General features: G+C 38.4%; 1 protein-coding gene across 3 annotated transcripts in view; it reads left to right on the top strand.

Annotated features, from left to right (window-relative positions):
• The window catches only part of LOC148658357 (stAR-related lipid transfer protein 13-like), a 129,675-nt gene that overhangs the window by 93,730 nt on the left and 19,294 nt on the right, over nt 1–16,651 (top strand). The window lies entirely within an intron of this gene.

Raw genomic sequence — 16,651 nt, 5'->3', positions numbered from 1 at the left:
GAAGGATTTGGCAGCAAAAAAGAAGAATGCTTCTGCATTCCCATGTCTAATCAAACATCTTGCCATGTGCTCTTTGTTTAAAGTTCAGTAGGTTAAAAGTGATGACGCATCCATTATAATGCCTTATCCAATACAAGGCTCCACTGTGAGAGCAGAATGTATCTAGAGCCTGACAGACACTGATCTGAATCCATGTCACCACCCCTGCGGAAACTTGCCTGTACTCACCTTGTATTGGCCATAGGACCTTGTTTGTAGCCTCTCAAAAGCGTATTCCCTTTTTAAATGTGTTAAAATTACATTTTTTATGGTTTGCAGTAATACTTAGGTATTGGGTATGGGTAAGCAAACAATGATCATTGTGGTGGAGAGCAGAGATGAATGTATGGCTTCATCTCGGACTGGATAGGGGTTTGGTGAGGGGGGAAACAGCAGGCGTTTCTGTTGATGGTCAAAAGCTTTTCTGGGTACCAGTGAGAGCTTCTTCTGCCCCCTGGCTGACATTTCCACATTAACTGTGTGAGCAACCTGGAAATATAGCTCAGATTATGTGTCTGTCTGTACTTTATCTCAGTGCCATGAAACAGTAAACTGGGTCAAATGGTGTATTAATAATTCCAGTCTCACTGTAAAGAAATACAGTAAGTAACATGAATCATGACTGTTTCTGAGAAAAGTACCCAATATAAAAAATATCTCAAATATAACCCAAATATACAATTTGATAAAAGAACCCAATCTTTTTCATTAAAGGTGAGGACAGCTAGAATTGAGACTTGAGCTTTTGATATTTTTACTTTATTATGCCAGGCTTTTTTTTACCTTAATCTTACCCCATGAAAGTCAGATTGTTTCAAGACAAAATTACACTGTGTCAGGAATATGATGAAGATACAGCAGCTAGTCAGCTTTGATTTGCTATAATGTTTATTTTTCTGAAATTATCTAAGGAACAGTAGACTGGGGACTGTGACTCATATTCCTATAAATGTATTTCCTGTATATCATTTAATGATAGTTCTGATTGTCCCTCAGCTGGCTAGTCAAATTTATTAATGAAAATAATACTGGTAGGGAAATTATACATGACACTTGTACATACTGTACTTTTAATCAATAATCCCTTAAAATGATGTTTGACCCATTCAATAAAACTATACATGTAGGTTTTGTTTTCAGTGTTTTTTATCCGATATTTGTCTTTGATGTAGGAAATAAGGTGTTACACATTTTTACAGTGAACAAGTACGTATATTAACCAGAGAGCTCTGGGGGGGCGGGAAAGGCTAATTTTTGTAAACTGACAATTTTAGTTTAATTAAGCTGAAAGCAAAGTCTAATTACTTAACCTGATTTACTTGGGATGGAATATAATAATCAATTATTAGTTTGATGAAATATGTTCTCTGGAACAAGAAAAGCAAGGCACATTAAACAAAAGTGTACATACATAAAGCAAACAATATATGATGTGCATATTTTTTTTGCAGTGTTCTATGGTACTACCTCTTTGTTTCCCTCTAGTGGTTAAAAACAAAAACTACAAACGTGTGACAAAGCCAACTGCCTGCGTTCAGTAACATAGAGATTAATGTACTGTATGTTCAGTTAAAAGTCTTCAGAGGAAAATGTACAGTATGTGAGGCTTTTAAATAATGTTATAAACCTGTATGTTTGATGTACCTTTTCTGTGAAAAATGAAAGATGTTAAAAGTTGAAAAGCTGAAAGTCCTTTTTTATAAACCACTTCACACATCCTTCGTCCCTTTAAAGGACAGATGTGGCTTGGAAACTGAAGGAACCTTAGGGAAAATGAGCTGCGAAAACACATTGCCTGCCAGCAGGCATGTTTGGTGTTTCGTCAGTGTGTATTTATGGAGTAGTGTAGAGGTATCGGGCCGCCTTCCAGATATTGTACTCACATATTTGAACACCTGGCAACTGAAACACCACCCTGCGGGCTGAGAAAAGCAGTCGTTCTGGTACAGTACACTCGCAGAAATGCTCAGTACTTCAGTCTACATTGTTTGGCTGATGAGTAAGATCACAATAAAGACAGTAGCTCGTTTTGTTGCTTGGAACTGCTCATGTGTGGTTGGAATGGCGGAAGAAGTGTTCCACTCATATTAATGTCTTGGTGGAGCTGTGGGAGGCAGGAGTTTCCAGACTGTAATACAGTTAATTAGCTCCTTGAGTTCCCCAGAGCTGGGCCTTAGTGTCCTGTAGGTCCTCCCTAAAGAAAGATGTAGGCTTTCTCACGCTGGGGGCCCTGTGACTCTTGCCTGCTTGGCCTCAGAGGCCTGACCTCTCCAGGGCCTTTCACATCTGAGGGGAATCCCTGCAGGGACCTTGTGCCCCAGGCTCATCATTAAGCTGAAACAACCAGTTGAGTAGCCCCTAGCGTTTAAGATTACAGTTACCCTCTTTACTGTTTTTTTTTTGCATGAAGGCCTTGATTCTCAAGCTTCACTTGGCCTTCTTTGGACATCTTTCTCAGTATCTGTGACAAAAAAAATATTCATCATTTTTGTTTACTAATTTATTGGGTTGATGCTTGTAGCCTTACATTTGCACCCATTTATACAGCTGGGTATTGAACTAGAGCTGCTTGGGTGTTGCACTGGGGTTTTGAACCCACAGCCTTGCAATTACAAGCTCAGAGCCCATATCACTGCTAACCCACATCATTGCTTTGTCTAATCATCATGAGTATCATTCTTCAAATGTTCAAACATCTTGATGTTAATTGAAAATGAGGTATGTTCACTATATATATACAGTATACTGTATATGTGTGAAACTAAATGCCCAAGCTGTATAACAAGCATGTCATTTACTGACAGTATCAGTGTCAGGCCCAGTTTTCTGATTTCAAGCTGTTGATGCTGTGTGTATCAAATAACTTGACCTTGTGAAACTGTAAGCACGTGTGTTAAATTAAAAAATCAAAAGACCAAAATGTTTGTCTTTGATTGTTACAGATCTCACGCATCATATGGGATCCAGCATTGTTAACAAAACAGAGAATTCCAGAGTACTTTTGAAGAAGTGATGAGTGCAATATAATTTAGTTGGAGACAGCATTGAAGTTTTAATAATCAAAATATTCCTTATCCAAGGAATGCCAAAGCAAATCCCAGATTTGAATATTTTTAATGGATTTTGCAGTTTACTCATTTTCTGTATATTCTTAATTTAAAATAAGATTCCTCAAGTTAGTAGGTTGAGCAAAAAAGAACTGAGAGAAATGGTCTCTCACTTCTAAGACTTTCATGAAATGATAGATGTCGTTGTTGTGGAATCAAATGAATTATTTTTTTTTTTTCATGAAGAATTTACAACCAGTAGGAAACTGCATGATTTGAAAACTGCAAAACTGGAAAAAAACAATGTGCTTGTAAAGGCAAGTTAATTTCTCATAATTAAAATGCCAGTGTAACTACTCATCAGTGTCAGGACTTGCAGTCCGCAAGTTAAGAAGTCGTTCCTTTGACAGCGGTGTTTAATTGCTTGTTGGAAAACAAAGTTACTGTACATAAAAATTCATTATCGGAGTGGAAGGCAGGCTGTACAGATCCCAGCTGTGCTTTAGATGAGGGGGAGGGGTTAGGAGCACATCTGAAATGAGACAGACCAAAGTCTGGCTGACAGAGGAGCCAGGGCATCGGACTGAAAAAGCCAGAAGCCGAAACACACTCCAATTTACATCTGATTTTTGCGGGGAACCTTCTCATTTCTTTTGAATGGTGATGAAATGGAGGGTGGAAGTCCAGAGGTACATTGTTTTTTGTGTTTTTAATTGCAGAAAGCACTAGATGTGCTACAGTGTCATTGAGTTTGTATAGCTACTTTTTGAATGAATGGTTTTGTAGTCTTATCGATGTGTATGGTGTGCTTTCACGATAGTCATTGCCAAGAATAACAGGAAAAATTAAAGTAGGTTTTAAGATCTTGAATGTTCTTTTTTACAATCAGACTTTTTAGAAATATCATAAAACCGGTTACTCCACTTGTCGTACAGTATGTATCCCAAAACTGTGCTCTTCACTTATTTTGGATTATTGTTTCTGTGTGTAAAACATAATGGCATTCTCAGAATGTCTTCAAATAGAAACATACTCTTAATCAGTTGATGACACACTGTGTATTGATAATGCTCTTAGGTAATCAGGACTGAAGCAAATTTAACATATATATTAGAATACAGAGAATAAAAAGAATTTGACAGATGTGTTGTTAGCTGAAAATAAGAAGAAAAGAGAATGAGGTTAGACAGAAAAAAAAGAATTGCTGGCTCCAAAAGCTAAAGTTGATGTTTTTCTCACCAAAAAAAAAAAACTACACTAGCCCCCAAGATGGATGTCAAAACATTTTAGCATGTGTGGGAAAATGGCTTCTGTCCAATGTCTGGAATCGTTTATCTTCTGTGTAAGTCTTGCAAGCAACTGCTTTATGTATTTTACAGAAAGGTCTGCTGATTGATTTCGGTTTTGTTCAGGGCTGCCTTGGCCACAGGATGGGGATGCTTAGAGATTTGGAGAATTGTACTGCAGCTTTCAGAGGCTAAAGAAGCTCTAGGTGTTGTGGTGGTGGGGGGCTTTCTAGACCTCTGACAAGTAGACACCTGGATGGGTTACTCTGAGCCGAGCTAATAGAAGTCATGTGTGCCAGCCCCTTCTGTTCCCACCCCCGGCCCCAGCGGTGACGAATCAGGAATGCACCTGCACTTGAAAAGGTGGCGGAGGAATTCGTATCCGTCTGTCACTGCGAATAGTCAAGCTGGCCTTGCTGCCACATGGGTTTCATTGGAGCAGTCTTTGTGTGATGGCCTTAGAGGTGAAAAATTAGCTTTCCTGCAAATGTCCGCAAGCTCTGGTGGAGCTATAACGTTCAGATGACTTTGATGTTAAGACTCAGGGAATGGGTTTTTTCTTCTTTTTTACAGCACTGGAAGGTATTATGTTGTTATGCCTGCCATGTGGAGTGTTCCCAGTCCCGTATCATTTTACAGTTCTATATGCAGTACATGACTTAGATTCTTATGATCAAACTGATGTCAATTATATATTTCGGTCTGAACAGCAGGCGTATGTTTAACTGTTTTAACAGTTAGCTTGTCATGAGACATAAGTTATAACAAAAATGTGCTTTTCTTTATCAAAGCGAGCACTACTTCCCCACTTCCAGTCATCCATCAAAGGCAGTTTGTGCTGTAGTCCGTTGTTTACATGGTTTTTAGACAACATGGCTGGCTCTTTCTGAAAAAGAGTAATTTTCCACTTGGAGTTATCTCCAAATATTTACAGCATGTGAAGCGTCAAATATTCTTCAATTTCTGCAAGAAAGCAAATCCTGGTCAGACCGGGAAATGCCATGTGCACAGATTTCACATCTAATTCCACTTAAAGTAATTAAAAAAATGTACTTATTAATACTAAATTAATTGAAACAAAAAGCATTTTGGATATTCAGATGTAATATATATTTTATAATGTTTATAACTTGCATAGAAACTGTAAAAAATAAAAAAGATGTCTTCATTCATTGAAAGAGATACGTTCCCAGAAAAATGATTCAGCTACAAACAATGATTCAAGACTTCAATGAAGAGAAAAAACATTTTATTTATGTTTGGTAAAACGCAAAAAGTTATTTTTTTCATTCATGCAAAGAAAAACTTTGCAGAGTGTGCACTTTGAATGTGGCTGAGATTCATTTTTTTTGTTGGTGCACAGTTAACATCTGGCTCACTGAGAGATGAACTCTGGCCAATGTCCACCTCCATTCCGTAGTGTAACGTCTTTTGAGAGAAGCTGGCAGCCGCACAAAGCCCAGATTCACACTTCATAGACTTCTACTGGTGGTACCATCATATAAAGAACCTCATGTCTCTGCACACTGGATAGGTGAATTGAAAGAGGATGTCAGGGATCAAACCCATTACTTTTGTGTTGCTACTGTACAGCTCAACCAAATCAGTAACACAATCAACCAGTGTAAATGTTTGTATAAAAAATGTCCAGTCATGCTAATTTCTACTTCTCTATACTACTGATTATCTCATCATTCAGGGAATTTGGGAATTAATAAAGATGTCAAGAATATAAATTATTCCTCTAAACCAATATACAGTAGTCCCGTCTTTCAGCTGGGTATCTGCGTCAGCATGCATAGGCTGCAAAGGAACAAGTAATAGGTTTATTCCATGCTGAAAAGAGAAGAAAGAAAACACAACGTTTTGGCTGTGGAGCCTTCTTCAGGTGTCACCTTCTCAGGCTCCACAGCCGAAACGTTGTGTTTTCTTTCTTCTGTTTTCAGCATGGAATAAACCTACTACTTGTACCTTAGTCCCTTCTTTCATCTTTTAATTCCATTGATGTTCTTGAATAAGACATCATTATGAAATGGAGAATTCTAAAGTCTGGCAACAGCTGGTCAACCGGTGGACACAAAGTGAGAGTTGGCTCTGTCTCTGTTCTGAGGACTCTGACCTGGCTCTGCAGTTGTGCTTCAGCTCAGCAAACTGCCGTGCCAGATAGTAACTACAAAACTTCTCATTTGTACTAGACTATCACGTTCTTCCAACTTAATAAAAAGTGACGAAAGCTGGCAACATTGTTTTGGTTCAATAACCCGCCAGTGTTGTAATAAATGCAACATCAATTCAAAAGTAAGTCTTTCATAGAGGGTTTACTTGAGATTTTGATGCTTTTGCTTTCATTGGCTTCAGTTAGTCTTGAGATTGCTTTATTTTCTTTGAGAAAAAAATGGTTCACAGCTTCTGTTGACTGATGTGTAACTACAGATCTCAGAGGCCTGTTTGCCAGAGGCACCAGGTGTAACTGTAGTACAGAATAGCACATTTTTCTTAGAATTCTGTTCTTGGATGTGCTCTAGCAATCTCCCCAATCTATTCTGAAAACTGCTCCCTTTTCCTCAAAGATAAATGCAAAGGTTTTTTATTACTCTGGTAAAACTTTTTCTGTCTAAATCATCTCCCAACTTGCAAATTGAGAGTGAAAAAATATTTTTTTAAATTCTGAATAAAGGCTCAAATGTCCTTTTTCTATCCAAGTCAAATTTGAAACTTCTGTGAGTTAATCTAATGAGAAAAAAATCAAGTACCCCCTGCTTCCCTGTCCACTATTTCAATAGATTGGGCCAATTCTAATTACAGTGTAGAAGAGGCGTGATTTGAAAAACAAACATTATTTGAGCTAACTTACCTGCTTGAGGAGAATGACAGCCCGTTCTTAAGGATAGGACTGTTGGAACTTTTTCCTTTAATGTAGAATGAGAATGCTTCAAGGCTGAAGATGAGGTGGAGATAGTGAGATAGGAGATATGAAAAAAACGCATAAGCAAGTATGCAAAAAGTATGATACTTCTACACAAGTAAGATGAAGTGGTAGAGATTAGGACTTGACCTTCTCCTGAACTTTATTAGATCAGCTTTTTGTATTCCATGACAGTCCTATCCTGTACATGTGTTAACTTTAGCTGAATGCCATAAATTCTGTTCTCGAAAACCGTGTCTTGATCCTCTGGCATCCATTTACAGAGCGTGCAACGAACGTGTTGACTGATGGGTAGTTTGTGTAAGAATAGTTTAGATCATCCTTAAAGTCCATTCGTTTACATTGTAGTGTCTTTCAGAATAAAACACATGGGGACAATGTGCTGGGAAGTCGTTAACTTTTAGTTCACACTTGACACCTCTAACAGATTCAAAGGGTTGAAACAAGTGCTGGGGGCACAGTGGTTACCATTGCTGTGCTGTGGCCCTGGGTTCAATTCCAGACCCAGAGTGCTATCTGTGTCAAGTTTGTTTGTAATCCCTCTGTTAACCTGAGTTTCCTCCAGTTGCTCTGGTTTCCTCCCACGTTCCAAAAACATACTGAGTTGGCTTTTGAGAAAATGACCCCTGGTGCGCATGTGTGCACGTTTGTGTCTGGCTGTCCTGCAATGGACTGGCGTGTATTGCTCCTTGCAAACCCATTGATTGGGGGGGTAGGCTCCAGCTCCCCAGCGGCGCTGAATTGGAAGAAGAGCCGTCAAGACAGAGCTGAGACCTACCAAGCCTGTTATGGTGGTGGAATCTCCTAAGAAGATTGTCTTTCGCTATAGTGGGGAGTACCACTCTCTGAACCTGCTGGGTGGCTCGGCGCTGGAAGTATGCCTGCGATGCCTCAGCCTCAGCCTGGGCTGAGGACAAGCTGCAAGCACAGCAATTATTTCCCTTCTTCAGTTCTAACTCAGTACAATGCTGCAGTGCTCTCTCTCAGTACTGTTTTATCTCTGAATCCAGCTAGCACAAGGGATTGTGTATTGTCTGAAACAGAGAACATACACTTGGTGAAAACTTCACATAAAATATTTAGGACATTATTTTTTATATGCAGTGGTTTGGGCAGCACTGTTTGTGTGTAAGTTTTTTTAACTACAGTCCACTCAAGTGACTCCAGTACCCTCAAATTTCTGCCAATCAGTTGTTCCCTGGTTACCGTTTAGGCCCACCAGCTTGTCTTCAAGAGAGCTGGTTTTCTGCAGCAGCCAATTGCTCCCACAACATTTCTGTTTCTTCTTGACAAAGCAAGCATCAAATCCCCATGATATGAAATAGTATATAGTAAAAATACAGAACTAAACACAAATGTAAGATGCTTGGCTTTCCATTCTCAAGGCATAAGGCCTTGTACCACTGCTTGCCAAAAACCAGGGACACCCCCTTCCATTCAGTAACACTCAGACTGTGGTTCAAAAAGGGTGTTGCACTCCAGCAATCCCAAAACCACAGAACTAAATCATACCCTGGATTTCTTATTTTAGGAAACTTCGGCCTGGTCCCCTAGCAACCCTGTGAGGCTGCATAGATTTTTGATTTTAGCAACAATTTTAAGGCAAGGTTTTGAGTACAAGTCAGGCTGAAAATGAGAATTGTGTGTAGGGCCTGACCTACTGGCCAGATTATGTCTTTTTAATTAGGTTTTTGATAAACAGTTATGTCTATGTTAAGATGTTTATTAAAGGGAACAGACTGAATCAGTGTCAAACAAAGATCTGAAGTCTATTAATAAAGGATAATAACGTTAAGGCTATGTTACACAACTCTCCGTATTGCTTTCCCTTACTTATTACCATGTGGACTACAGATGACAAGAAAAGCAATGAGAATACATTTGAATATCAGGAAAAACCAGATTATATAAACTGCTTTTTCACTGAAAAACTTTATAACGAATCAGGCAGGCTAGACATAATACACTAACTAGACTAAATACATTTCCTTTTAAATGTCCCTGTTCTCTTATAGTATGCAGATTAAGAAGATGACAGAAAATACTAGAAAAAAATTAATTAAGGACATATGTTGACTATGGTGTTCAATGGCCAGCTCTTGCTGATTGTGTGGTATTGTGTTTAGACTTCTGCCTACTAGGGGTTAGACTGAGACTGGGGCCTACATTAATTAAACCCCCCCGCCCCCGTCTCAGACGCAGGAGTGCTTTATTCCCACAAGACTGGAAAAAAATGACTCGAGGCATTCCAGCATTTACTGTAGCTTTTTCCAACACCCACCAGTGTCTCTGCTGTTCAGAAGTGCTTTAATGTACTGCAAGTTCCTGTTTTATGTGCTTTAGTGAGGTGATCTATGCATACCCATTTTTGGTGTTTAAAAAAATCACTTTTTTAATTCGCCACATTCAATTTAAGTATTTGTGGCTGGAGAAGTTAAGAAAACATGTAGACTGTTTAAAGAATGAGCCATAGGATGCTGTGGTTTATGATGGACTAGACTAGAAAGAGTCAGCCTTAGCAATATGCAACTCTCTGTGCTTGAGTTCAAACAATGGTTTAAAAATGAAAGAGCCTTAAGACAGGGGCTTTTCTCATTTAAGCGCTTGCTCCTGATGTGAAGCAGTCAGCCTTAATTGGTTTTTAATCTAAACACTTTTTACATGTTATGACAACAATCTTTTTATTTATTTGAAGATAATCAAATTTTAAAAGCTCCAAATATTCATAGCAGTGTGGTGGATAACTCACTTGGCAAGGTGATTTAAATTCAGAGGTGAACTTGCGCAGAGAGTAGGGCAATTTCAGAAACCTATTGTCTCCAAAATGCTGTCAATGCTGTTTCAGTAGAAAACCGAGTGGGAGTGCACAGTAGATAAGTCCAATATTTTTTTTACACAAGTTAATGTGAACCTCTAATTTTACTTAGACAATACGTGGAAGAAATTGAAAATTCAATAATTATCCTCTTACCAGAAAAATAACCTTAACAAGCTCCCTGTGACTTCTTTAGTATCAGAGTTCAATTAGATGACCTGTTGGGAACAAAGAAGAAGTAGGGAGATATTCCAAAGTTTTAATAGGAATTGATGTCAAGTATTAACTGGAAACTGATTTCAGGGAGATTTTAGAACTTTTGCTTTTTTTTTTCTTTGTTTTGTTAAAGTTATTTTCCTGAAGTGAATCAGGATGTAGTTACAAATCAGATGAACTGCAACATTCTAAAATTTCTATAATTCAAGATTCCAGTTGTACTAATTTATTTAATTTTATTCTTAATATATTCACATTTAATGTAGTGATACAGATAGTTGACACTTTTTCAACAATAAAGACTCCTAAGGTACCATAGAAAGGAAGACAAAAACACTGTTCTTGTATGTGTACTGTAGGTAACAAGAAATTGCATTATAATAGAGCGTACAGACGTCATCACATGTGCAGTGAAATCAGATATCTGTTGAGTCTCAAGTTTATGACGTTTGAAAGGGATTCTCCAGACAGGGCAATCCATTGTTTTGTTTTGGATACCTTCTTCTATTCTCGTTCAGTGGTTTAAGAGCCTCTACCCCTGTAATTACTTCTTGCACCGTAACTGTCGTCATTAACAAGGACTGTTACACAAGGCTGATCTTCATGATTCATAAGGTTATATGCACAGTTTGGATTGGTCAAAATAGACACACAAAGATTGCCTGCTTACTTGATTCATTTTTTTAACCTTTGCACAGTTTGACTCATTCAGATAAGTCTTCACGCTCAGACAAAACTTAAGATGTAGATTCTTTTTAACAAAGCATGGCTTTGTTAAAACAAACCTGGTCTCCATAGGGTTACATTGTCTCAGAGACATTATGTATAATGTAGTACAGTACTTCAGCTTATAAAGTAAGCAATCCTAACATGACTCACAGCTCCATAGTTTCCAACTGTTTATGTTGTGTTTTTCCCGCTACAGCTGCCTACGTTTTTCCATTCCTCAGCTCAGCTGGAACATCTGGAGATCCCAGCCCCCCAAAGAAATAACATCTCCCAGGACTCTGCCATTATCGCAGTCAGGAGGGGTTTGTGATTCCTTTCAGCTACCGCACATGAACATGCGTTAAACTGTGTATCTTAAGAAAACACAAGGAGAATTTGCTGTCTAAACTCCTCACTGGAAGCTTTGTGAGTGATTAGAGCAGAAAGTCCCAGTGTATTTGCTGGAGTTTGATTACGTCTGATAAAAATTCCTATCTCGCAAGCTTCCTGCCCCCCCACCCCCAAACTCATACCCCCAGTGATTACATGCTTCACCAGAAGTTTGCTTACGAAGAAGAGCAGACAGATGGCAGTGCGAGGAAGTATATGAAGTCACTGCTGGGAGATCCTTGTGCAGGGATTAAACCTAGAGCCGCGCTCGCCCTCCTCACAGGCTGTCGGAATGCGAACACTGTGGGAAACAAGATGTTGAGACGTGTGTAGGATTTGTGAATCCGCTAGAGAGACTCAGACACGTTAGGAAAAGACTCAAGGATGATAATCTCAAGTGAGTAACAAAAATGTTTTAAATATCTTTAATCCTAAAATGACAAAAGCAGAAAGGTTTACAAGGCTTAATCTGTAATTTAATAATGAATTGTAGAAAGTGCGGTAGTATTTTTTTGGAACTGCCTGTCAGAGGAATCGGTTTAATTGATGGGAAGATAAGGAAACTTAATAATAAAATGACAAACTGACATTTAATTTTGCAACTCAGGTTTTAAGCAGCAAAATTTGAAAAGGGGTATCATTAATATTCCAAACCTCATATTTATCAAAAATACATTTCCTTTGTTTTTTTTTTAGCTATATAAGATGTGATTGTTAGTGATAATTATGGTTTGACAGCTTTCCATTGTTTAAATTTAACATATTAATCTTAAATGTTTTTTTTTTATTTATGTTATGTTTAATTAAGATAGAATATTCAGCCCAGTGGTTCAAGTACATTTTTGGAAATTATGGTAGATTTGTAAAGCTGACTTGAGCCAAAATCAAGCTGATATTTCTATAATATTGTTAAATATTTCTATTGTATGGGTGACAGGACCTTCTCCTGTTATGCCCCCAAGCTCTGGAACTCTCTCCCCAAGGATATCAGAGAGTCACCTTCTCTAAACTCCTTAAAAAAAAATGCTTTTCTTAGTACCACCATCCACGGTCTCCTCTATATATTGTAATTGTGTTTTATCTTATGGATTCTTCTTATTTATTGTTGTTGTCATCCTGTAAAGTGCTTTGAGAAGCCACCTTTAAAGGTGCTATATAAAATAAAGTGTATTATTATTATAAATTAAGTTCTATTTAGAAAATGCTACAGATATGTATATTTCAGAAAAATATTCTGAAAATGAAAAAACGTTTCATGCAGTTTTCAAGTTTTAAGTCATGGGTAATATTGGATTTTTTCCAAAAAACATAAAACACTGAAAGTAAGGGAATGTGAAATTGCCTTTTAAAGCTACTATGCGGCCAATACTCCTTTTCGCCTTTGAGCAGTAGAACCATGTGTATTCAAAAACAAGCCAGACAGACTGCCTACGTACAGCTGTCAGAAGTGTCTCCTTTGGTTGCTTCAGATCTTCAGTCAGAATGCATTAAGCATTAATTACGTAACACCGATTTCATAACTTGAATTGAATTATAAAAGGAAAGGAAGGTGTCAGTCATAAGAGTAGGGATGTCTTACATTCATTATTACAACACTGTTAATCCTAAGGTATGTTATTAAGGGCTGTACTGTACTGTCTTGTCTTTGTGGTAGTGGAATCCTACACGTACACCTTCTACAAGAACTAGACTCCTCCTGGCATCATATACCAGCACACTCTTTCTTCAGAAAAGCGTACTGTACAAAAGACTCTGTATTGCGTTACAGAATGTAAAATGCATAGGAATTCCCAGCTCACATTTCATGCTCCACAAAGTAACACCTGCAACTGTCATACAGCACGGATGCTGACGGCATTCCCGCTGTGGGGCAGGGATGATGAGGAACAATAGAGACTCACAGAGAATCAGGGTCTTGGCCAACTGGACGGGAAATCCTAAACTGCAGATAACACAGGTAGTGCTCCAGCTTGAGTATCTGAAGTATTTTCTTCTGTCAGAGAGGCAGGTGAGACGTTCTCAGGTGTTAATTGCTTTGCTGGCTTGCCTGTTAATCAAAATGTCCTGTCACTTTGGAGAAAGCTTTGATTTGGGGGTGCGGGTGGGGGAAACAGGGGGGAGGCAAAGGCAAGTGAAATTGTTGTAATTTACTTTGCAAGCTAAATTAATCAATGACTTCTTTTAAAGATTAGGCAGTCGCTAGCAAAAAAAAAGTCTGTGCTTTGACTTGATAGTTGAGCCAAGCTGATTAGTTTAAAAGGTAATTGGTGAATGCTGTTATTGTTGTTGCTCTGCTGTTTCTCACCTTTTCGTGTGTGGGATAAAGAAACACAGGTGGCCAGTAGGATGTCTGCTTTGTGTCTCATCCATTACCCCTGTCAGTTTCTTTGCCGAATGTTGTGTTGGGAGGTGGGGTTAGGGGCTGTTTTCTTGCTGTGTTCCTGTACTCCAGGTTTAAATACTTTCCACAGTCTGCACCACGACTAGCAATAATGTGGTCACCTTGACACGTCACAGAATGCACCTCTCCCATACAGTACCAAGAGTGATTACTTAAAGGTTAGGCTTTCCTTTCTGTGACCAGCATGACAGAAGTTGCAATGCAAAGGATCTAAAGCCCACACAAGACTTCTGTCTCTTCATGTGAGATTTGTCTCTGTGCTGATTCAGATTCAAGTGGGATCTTTTGCCCTCTCACATTGAGGTGCTTTTAGGAGTGAACTAGTGAACAGGATTGAAATACTCTACAGACAATTGCTTGGGTATGTCTTTTTTTCTGAACATTACCAAATTGTCTTTGTGCTGTGTAACACTGATTATGTTAGTGCATGCAGAAAAATGTGAATCTCATAGAGCATTTGCTTTTGTTGATAATAGGTGTTAATATTTTTTGTGCTTTAATTTTGTATTTAATTTATTACTGTTCATTGAATATCTTGTGTGCAGTACAAATACTCACATAAGAGGTGTTTAAAAATATTAGAAAACTGTAACTAAGCATTAGATGTTATTAAGATGTGCATCTTATAGTGCTTATCAAAGAGACCCCTCTTTTGCAAAGCACAAAGGTAAAGTGATTTGCACAGTGTTAAAGGTTAACTACAGTTTAGGGTACATTTCACATTGCCTTTTCACTTCAGAAAGGAAATGCGGTCATAAAGAAAGTGTAAGAGAAGGACACATTGTTTTGCTGTCTTGTCATTTATGCAATAAAGCTGCAATAACTTGACCAATGATCCAGCACTGGTTCTCAAATGACTGGGCAACTATCCCTCCTGATCCCAGAGTGCTTCTGGTGCACTGTGGCCTGGAATAGCCCTAACATTGTATGCAAACTATTACCATTAAATGACCAGACAGAAAAAGGCTAAATTGCCTGTTTCCTTTTCTGGTTAAGTGGCAGAGGAGCCTTGTGATCACAGAGGCTGGAGCCAGGAGAGGCGGATTCAGAGTTACCAGCAATGGTTAATTTGAGTCAGAGCACGACCCTGACCACTGGGTCACCTCTGCCGGGCACTAATCAGTCCAGCTGTAAAGTGACTTTAAACAGAATGGTACTGGGAAAAAAGTGGGTCCTTAGTTTGTTTTGTCCAGGGTATTTAAAGCCTTCTGCTTCCTTTGGGTTGTGCTCCAATCTTGGGTATTTTGGAGTTTCCATGTGCTTTTGTTCCCAAATTGACCCCTTTTCTAACTTAATTGTCTCAGAATCACTGGCATAATAACATTTAAACATTTTCTGGACTGTTAAGTCCCATGCTTTGTTTAGTAAAACATTGCATTCTCTCTCACTCTTTGAATACTTCCCCAGGTAGTTCACATTCTTGAGTACATTTAACACCATAAGTGGTGACATTCAAATGGTAATTTTAAAATATATTTTAAATTATTTTTAATATTTGTTTACAATTAGCTTTTATAGAGCTGATCATCTCGTGTACGTGTAGGATCATCTCATATTTTAAATGTGTGTGAAACAATTGCATTGTGTCTGTACAGTCTGCTGTAACTTGTAAGTTACTGCAATGGGATTCCTGTCCCTTGACAATTGTGCAACTGAGTACACCTTGTTTCTCAGCTGCGTGTTCCTTCTAATCCCCTTTATCTAATGTTATGTAATCTGTCTTCATAAATTCCTTAATTGTATTTTAACTATGTTCTATGCCAAGGATATGAGGAGGTCAGGAGTATTTACTGGGCTTTAATCTAAGAGATTCTAAAGTTGACTGTTGGTGTCTGCATTAATTAAATGTTAAATATAAATGTAACATGATTGCTTGATAGAATTTATTTATTTTATAAAACCCATGTGGGATATTCATTTTCACTCCAGTTTTATTTTACTTGGGTCTGCAGATTTTAAGCCAGACAGCAGTGTTGTTATGTAATGACCACAGTGATGTTAAAAGTTAAGTACAGTATGTCCAAACATAGATTTAAGTAATTAATCAAACGTTGTTTCTGTTATCGTCAGAAGAACTTGGGAAGAACATCTTTGAGTAGGATACTAGCAGAAACATAAACATCCATCCATTTTCTAACCTCTTCATCCAGTTCAGGGTCGTGGGGAGCAGGAGCTTATCCTGGAAAGCAATGGGCGCAAGGCAGGGTGCAACCTTTTAGTTATTATATGAGAATATTCACCTCTGAAATATCAAATCAGAAGAACAAAAATGAGATGGCAGCATTCAGCTTGTTGTGCTAATTTGGTTCTGTCTATAGTCTATTTGTACTGTGAAGAAGCGTTCCAAGTTTGAAATCCCCCACCTAGAAATTTACCTGCAGCTTAAAATAGCTAGTGAAATCTAATCTGCTCATCTTGGGCAACAGGAAAAAGCTGCAGTTCCCACTAAACACCCACATGAACACAGGGACAGCACACAAAGGCCGTGCAGACAGGTACGCCAAGCTAGAATCAAACCCAGGACCCTGCAGCTGTGAGAAAGAGGTGCTGACCACCATGCGACCTGTAAACGAGAAAAAACAAGGAGTCTGGCATTGAAAACCTGACGAAATACGAGCCAACTTCTCTTCATTTCATTCACAGTTTCTTGCAAGTTCTCGAGTTTTGCTCCATTACCCAAATCTATTCGTTGGGTGTTTGGTAGTCCTCATTTTTTTGTTGTGTATTTTCCTTATGGTTGCCCCCTTTCAGTTAAAAACCCTTTACATGGCAAACCCTAAATGTTCCAGTGCTATGTTAGTTTACAAAATGTGTGCTTAACAA

Source organism: Lepisosteus platostomus, chromosome 7 (assembly GCF_059453375.1).
Source record: "Lepisosteus platostomus isolate fLepPlt1 chromosome 7, fLepPlt1.hap1, whole genome shotgun sequence".
Classification (NCBI taxonomy): domain Eukaryota; kingdom Metazoa; phylum Chordata; class Actinopteri; order Semionotiformes; family Lepisosteidae; genus Lepisosteus; species Lepisosteus platostomus.
The sequence above is the reverse complement of the archived record's forward strand: the minus strand, read 5'-3'. Positions and strand labels throughout refer to the sequence as shown.